Source organism: Arachis stenosperma, chromosome 2, assembly GCF_014773155.1.
Source record: "Arachis stenosperma cultivar V10309 chromosome 2, arast.V10309.gnm1.PFL2, whole genome shotgun sequence".
Taxonomy (NCBI): Eukaryota; Viridiplantae; Streptophyta; class Magnoliopsida; order Fabales; family Fabaceae; genus Arachis; species Arachis stenosperma.
Genome location: NC_080378.1, coordinates 116197725 through 116203969, shown reverse-complemented (window position 1 = coordinate 116203969; position 6245 = coordinate 116197725).

Sequence of the window (6245 nt, the reverse complement as noted above, 5' to 3'; positions counted from 1 at the left end):
TTCGGCGGCCCAAGTGTATGATGGAGGAGGACTCCGTGTGGGTCCGCAACTCGGGAGGCTCCGTCCGACTTGTGCTCGCGTGTGAATGGGGGGTGGTACCTGCAAAGACACTCCGATGCCTAAGTTAGCAAGGGTGTGAGCAGGTCTTAGAGAGTATTGGACTTAGGAATACCTGAGGCGTGTCAGTGTACTTATAGTGGTGAGCCAATAACCACCGTTGGAGTAGTGCCGTATCTTTAGGATAATAACCGTCCCATTATCTTAGGGAGGTTAAGATATGGCTTTATGAAGTGGTTGGAGAGATTTCAGGGGCGGTTACTCATTTGAATGAGTATTTATCTGCCAGCTAATCTCGCAACCGACTTCTTCATACCAAGTCGGGGTTAACACCGACCTCTTGGATGGAGGTGGGTGCTTCGATAGGCTTAACCTAGTGGATCAGGCCTTTCGATTGGTCCTGGGCCCTTAACATTGGGCCAGGGTATGAACAGTGCCCTACTTGAGCCCAAATCTTTTAAAGTTTGGGTTCAAGTATTTAACTCGGGTTCGTAGTCGACTTGTTTGAAAGAACACGGATCTTGGAAACCGACGTGATTTTCGCAACTTTTGGTTTCTGACAGTTACGTCAATTCAAGCGTCGTGTCCGTTGAGGGATTATTTAGGGATTTGAGGGCTTTGGTAACGGTGCAGTCTCATTAATGACTGCCTCGTTTTTACCATTATGCCCCTTAGCCTTTTTTATAAATACTTTCCCTCTCTTTCCATTTTCCGTTTCTGCAATCTTTCAAACTTTCTCCTTATCTTGTTCGTACTGTATCCTTGTGTTCGAAGACTTCCGTTCTTCTCCAACCTCCATTTTCGGATAAAGGTTAGTTTTGTTTTATTCATGCCATGCTTTATGTTTGCATGTTTCGCGAGTAGATAGGTTGACCTGTAGATTCTAGTTTCGAATCTCTCTCTTTAGTGGCCGTAATTTTTGATTTTCTTTTCTTTTCCTTTTTGTAGGTTTTCTGCCACTTTCTTCTTTATAAAAAATGGCCTCTGTAGACATTCTTTCTCAGTGGGTTGACGATACGGTCCTTGGGGAGGAACCGTTGGTTGACGCTGAGTTTATCACCCACCTTTGTACTCACCATAGGCTCTGTACTTCGGACGAGGACGAGCCCAAATATGAATTGATAATCCCGGGTCCTGAAGACCGGGTCTGCTTTGGGAGAGTTGCTGAGGCGACCCCTCACTTTTTCTTTATGTATGAATGCATGATCACCCGTTTGGGTGTTTTTCTTCCTTTCTCGGATTTTGAGATATCCGTTCTGCACCACTGTAAGGTTGCCCCTACTCAACTCCACCCCAATTCCTGGGGTTTTTTGAAGATTTATCAGTTTATAAGCCACGCTCTGGACTTCCCGACTTCCTTGAGAATCTTCTTTTATCTTTTCCATATGACTAAGCCCTTTAGTGGGCTAAACAATAAACAACAATGGGTATCCTTCCGAGCCATTCAAGGTCGGAGGATTTTCACCCTTTTTGACGAATCTTTCCACGACTTCAAAAATTTCTTCTTGAAGGTTCAAGCCGTAGAGGGTCACCACCCCTTTTTTCTGGATGAGCATTCCTCCCCTCGCTTTCCCCTTTACTGGCTGCCAGCCACCCCTTGCGAAAAGATTGGTCTAGATGACCTAGACGAGGTGGAGGCGGCCATTGTAGGGTTTTTCCGAGAAGCGTGGGGGAAGTCCCCATACTTGGATACCAGGAAAATTCTTCAGGGTACACCGACCTTCATTCAATCTCAAATAGGTAGTGCATGCATTCTTTATTTCCGAGTTGTTTCCGCCGACTTACATTTTGCCGACGAGTTGTTGACTTACATTTTACCAACTTGTAACTCGGTTGTTTATTTGTTTTCTTTTGTAGATATGGCAAAAAAGAATGCTCAGGAGGCCTACCAAAGGGTCTGGGAGGCTAAGGCGAAGTCCCGGGCTAGGTCCGGGGTAGTCATCTCTCCTCCCCCTCCACCTCCTCCTCCTAAGAACACTGGCACTCCTACTCAACCTATTGTTCTCTCTTCCTCGAGCTTGCCCCGACCACCCCCCTCTGCCCAAATTCTCTCCGAACCCGAGAAGAAGAAGCGCAAGACTTCAGAGTCTGGCTCTTCTTCCTTCGATGGTGGGGTTAAGGCGGATGCTATGGCATTCGTCCGAAAGAACATCTATCCTTTTATACATATGGATGATGTTTCTGTTCGGAACCACCTTACCACCATGGCCGAGGAGAGTTTTAGGACGGCGGGTGTTTGCGGCAAGCTTTTGGACATTTTTGAGAAAGCTCCCCTTAGCTCCTTGGGTGCAACCTCGAGGGTTGAGGAGTTGGAGGGGAGACTTCGTATTTTTGAAAAACATGAAAAGGAGCTGAAAGAGGAGAGGGATAGGTTGAGGAAGGAGAGGGATCACCTGAAGGAGGAGGAGGGTAAGCTACGGGCCCAATGTACCTTGGAGGCTAATCTGAGGAAGACGGCGCAAGACAGCTACCACAGCTTATTTCAAGATATTGTGGCCGCGAGGAAGGATTTGCTGAATTCTCGGAACGCCTACGCCGAGTTGGAGGACTCTATCGCCGATGGTGCCGAGGAGTCTTGGAGAATTTTCTTGGAACAAGTCAGAGTTATTGCTCCCGACTTGGACCTTTCTCCACTACATCCTGACAAAGTAGTTATTGATGGCGCCATTGTTGATCCTCCTGTTCCCGAGGTCGTTTCCGAATCAGACCTGAAGACTCGGGGACAGAGGATTATTGAGTCTCCTCCTCGTCCCCAAGATGCTCCGAGTTCTTCAATCCTCACTCCGACTTCCTCTTTAGCTCCTCCTCCCGGTCCTGGTGGTGTTCCTCCTGGTGATTCCTCTACTCCGTCCAAGAAATGACTTCTTTTTATTTTGTGGCTATATGGGGGCCCGGCCTGTGGGTCCCCCTTTTTTAAACTTCTATTTATTTGCTGGTGGTTTGTGAACAATTTTCTTCTGGCCTTTTAAGGCCGTAAACAAAATATTCTGTTCGTTGCCCTTTTTTGGATAAGGGTTTTTAAACAAAATAAATGCCCTTTTTTGGATAAGGGTTTTCTAATCGGAGTAGGCGCCCCTTTTTTGGATAAGGGTTTAAGTTACTTTGCGCGTGCGCATGCTTTTTCCTATTTTGGTATGTTTGATCTTTTCGGAAAAACCTTTTGTTGGCTTGCATTGTTTTTTTGAGCCTTTTCCGTGCGAAGGCTTGTATGCAAACTTTAAACTTTCTCAGGTTCTCATATCTCTTTTGTTATCCTTTATACTCAACTTTTGCTTTAGTGAGTTTTTATGACTTAGGTTATTTTTGTGATGCGCTTTTCATCTACTCGGAACTCGGTTTCCTTTTACTCAGAGTTCTGTCGAGTTTGCGTTACTCGGGCTCCTTTCGACTTAAGAGTCGGATAATTCCCGAGTTTAATGCGATCAACTCGTATAACCTCTTTACACCGACTTGTACCTCGTCGTTTCATCCTGACGACCATGTTAGGTCGGTTCATGGGATTTTCACGCTTTGTCGAGCTTAAGTCGGTGCGTTTCGTAGAAAGACTTATGAATATAGAGAAGGATATTTAAGAGAACTATAGTAATGAAAAAGATCTTTATTAATCGGGAAGGTACCTTTGTGCTACTAAGGGTCTTGACAGTATATTTTCCCTTAGCCTCTACTATGATGCCTCGTTAAAAACCCCTCTCCAGAAAAAACCCTTCTTTGGGAAAAAATCACGAAGCTGGGAAAAGAGTACATCAGGGAGTAGAGTTCGCTTTTAACTGTAGTACCTTTTCATATTACAAGCATGCCACGACCTGGGTAACTCAGTGCCATCCAGGTCGGTTACTTTATAGTAACCTTTCCCTAACACTTCTTTGATTTTGTATGGCCCTTTCCAATTTGCGGCGAGCTTTCCTTCTCCCGACTTGTTGACTCCAATGTCGTTTCTGATTAGGACCAAGTCGTCTACAGCAAATGTTCTTCGAATGACTTTTTTGTTGTATCTGGTAGCCATTCTTTGCTTTAATGCTGCTTCTCTTATCTGGGCGTTCTCTCGGACTTCGGGGAGCAAGTCGAGCTCCTCTTTGTGCCCCTGTACATTTCCGACCTCTTTATGAAGAATTACCCTTGGGCTTTGCTCACTGATTTCTATAGGAATCATGGCTTCTACGCCGTAGACTAATCGGAAGGGTGTTTCTCCTGTGGCGGATTGGGGGGTCGTCCTATAAGCCCATAGCACTTGGGGGAGCTCTTCGGCCCAAGCTCCCTTTGCTTCCTGTAATCTTTTCTTCAAACCTGCCAGTATGACCTTGTTAGCTGCCTCGGCTTGCCCATTGGCTTGTGGGTGTTCTACCGAGGTGAATTGATGTTTGATTTTCATGCTGGCAACCAAACTTCTGAAGGTGGCGTCGGTGAACTGGGTCCCATTATCAGTGGTGATGGAATAAGGTATTCCATACCTTGTGATAATGTTTTTGTAGAGGAACCTGCGACTTCTTTGAGCTGTGATGGTGGCTAGTGGTTCTGCTTCTATCCACTTTGTGAAGTAATCTATTCCCACGATCAAGTATTTGACTTGTCCTGGTGCTTGGGGAAAAGGACCTAACAAGTCCATTCCCCATTTTGCGTAAGGCCAGGGGGAAGTTATACTGATGAGCTCTTCTGGTGGAGCCACGTGGAAATTCGCATGCATCTGGCATGGCTGGCATTTTTTCACAAAGTCTGTAGCATCTTTCTGCAAGGTCGGCCAATAGAATCCTGCTCGGATTACTTTCCTGGCCAACGATCTTGCTCCGAGATGATTTCCGCAGATTCCACTATGTACTTCCTCTAACACCTCGGTGGTTCTTGAGGTCGGTACGCACTTCAGTAATGGTGTTGATATCCCTCTTCTGTAAAGGACATTTTTCACCAACGTATAATGTTGTGCTTCCCTTCGGATCTTTTTAGCCTCTTTCTCCTCTTTAGGGAGGATGTCGAATTTCAGGTATTCGACTAAGGGATTCATCCATCCGAGGTTTAGGCCGACTACCTCAAGTACCTCTTGTTCATCTTCCGTTTTTGTTACCGAGGGTTCTTGGAGAGTTTCTTGAATCAGGCTTCTGTTGTTCCCTCCAGGTTTGGTACTTGCTAACTTGGATAGGGCGTCGGCTCTGCTATTTAGATCCCGAGTTATATGCTTGACCTCGCTTTCCGCAAAGTGCCCTAGGTGTTCCAAGGTTTTTTCCAAGTATTTCTTCATGTTGGGATCCTTCGCCTGATATTCTCCACTTATTTGGGAAGTCACCACTTGTGAGTCACTGTAGATCATCACCTTTGTAGCGCCAACTTCTTCTGCTAACTTTAATCCGGCAATCAAGGCTTCGTATTCTGCCTGATTGTTTGAAGCCGGAAATTCAAATTTTAAGGAGACCTCTATCTGGGTTCCTTTTCCGTCTACCAATATTATGCCTGCGCCGCTCCCTGTTTTATTGGAGGATCCGTCTACATAGAGTTCCCATGTAGTCGGTTTCTCCTCTTGTTCTCCTGCATACTCTGCAATAAAGTCGGCAAGGCACTGGGCTTTGATTGCTGTCCGAGTTTCATATTTCAAATCGAACTCGGAGAGTTCTATTGCCCATTGAACCATTCTCCCTGCAACATCCGTCTTTTGGAGGATTTGCTTCATGGGTTGGTTCGTACGGACTCTTATTGTATGAGCCTGAAAGTAAGGTCGTAGTCTTCGTGAGGCTATCACTAAGGAGTAGGCAAACTTCTCTAGTTTGTGGTACCTTAGCTCAGGGCCTTGTAGAACCTTACTGGTAAAATAGACCGGGTGTTGACCGACCTCGTCTTCTCGGACCAGGGCTGAGGAGACAGCCCTGTTTGCCACGGATAGGTATAGGACGAGGTCTTTTCCCGGTATTGGTCGGGTTAAGATAGGAGGTTGGCTTAAGAATTTTTTTGAACTCTTGGAACGCCTCCTCACATTCCGGAGTCCATTCAAACTGGCATCCCTTCCTTAACAAGGAGAATAATGGAAGGGATTTTAGTGCCGATCCTGCCAAAAATCTGGAGAGGGCTGCAAGTCGGCCATTGAGCTGTTGAACCTCTCTTAAACAAGTCGGGCTCTTCATTTCTAGGATGGCTCTGCATTTGTCGGGATTGGCCTCAATCCCTCTTTGTGTTAGCATGAAGCCTAGAAATTTCCCTGCTTCTAC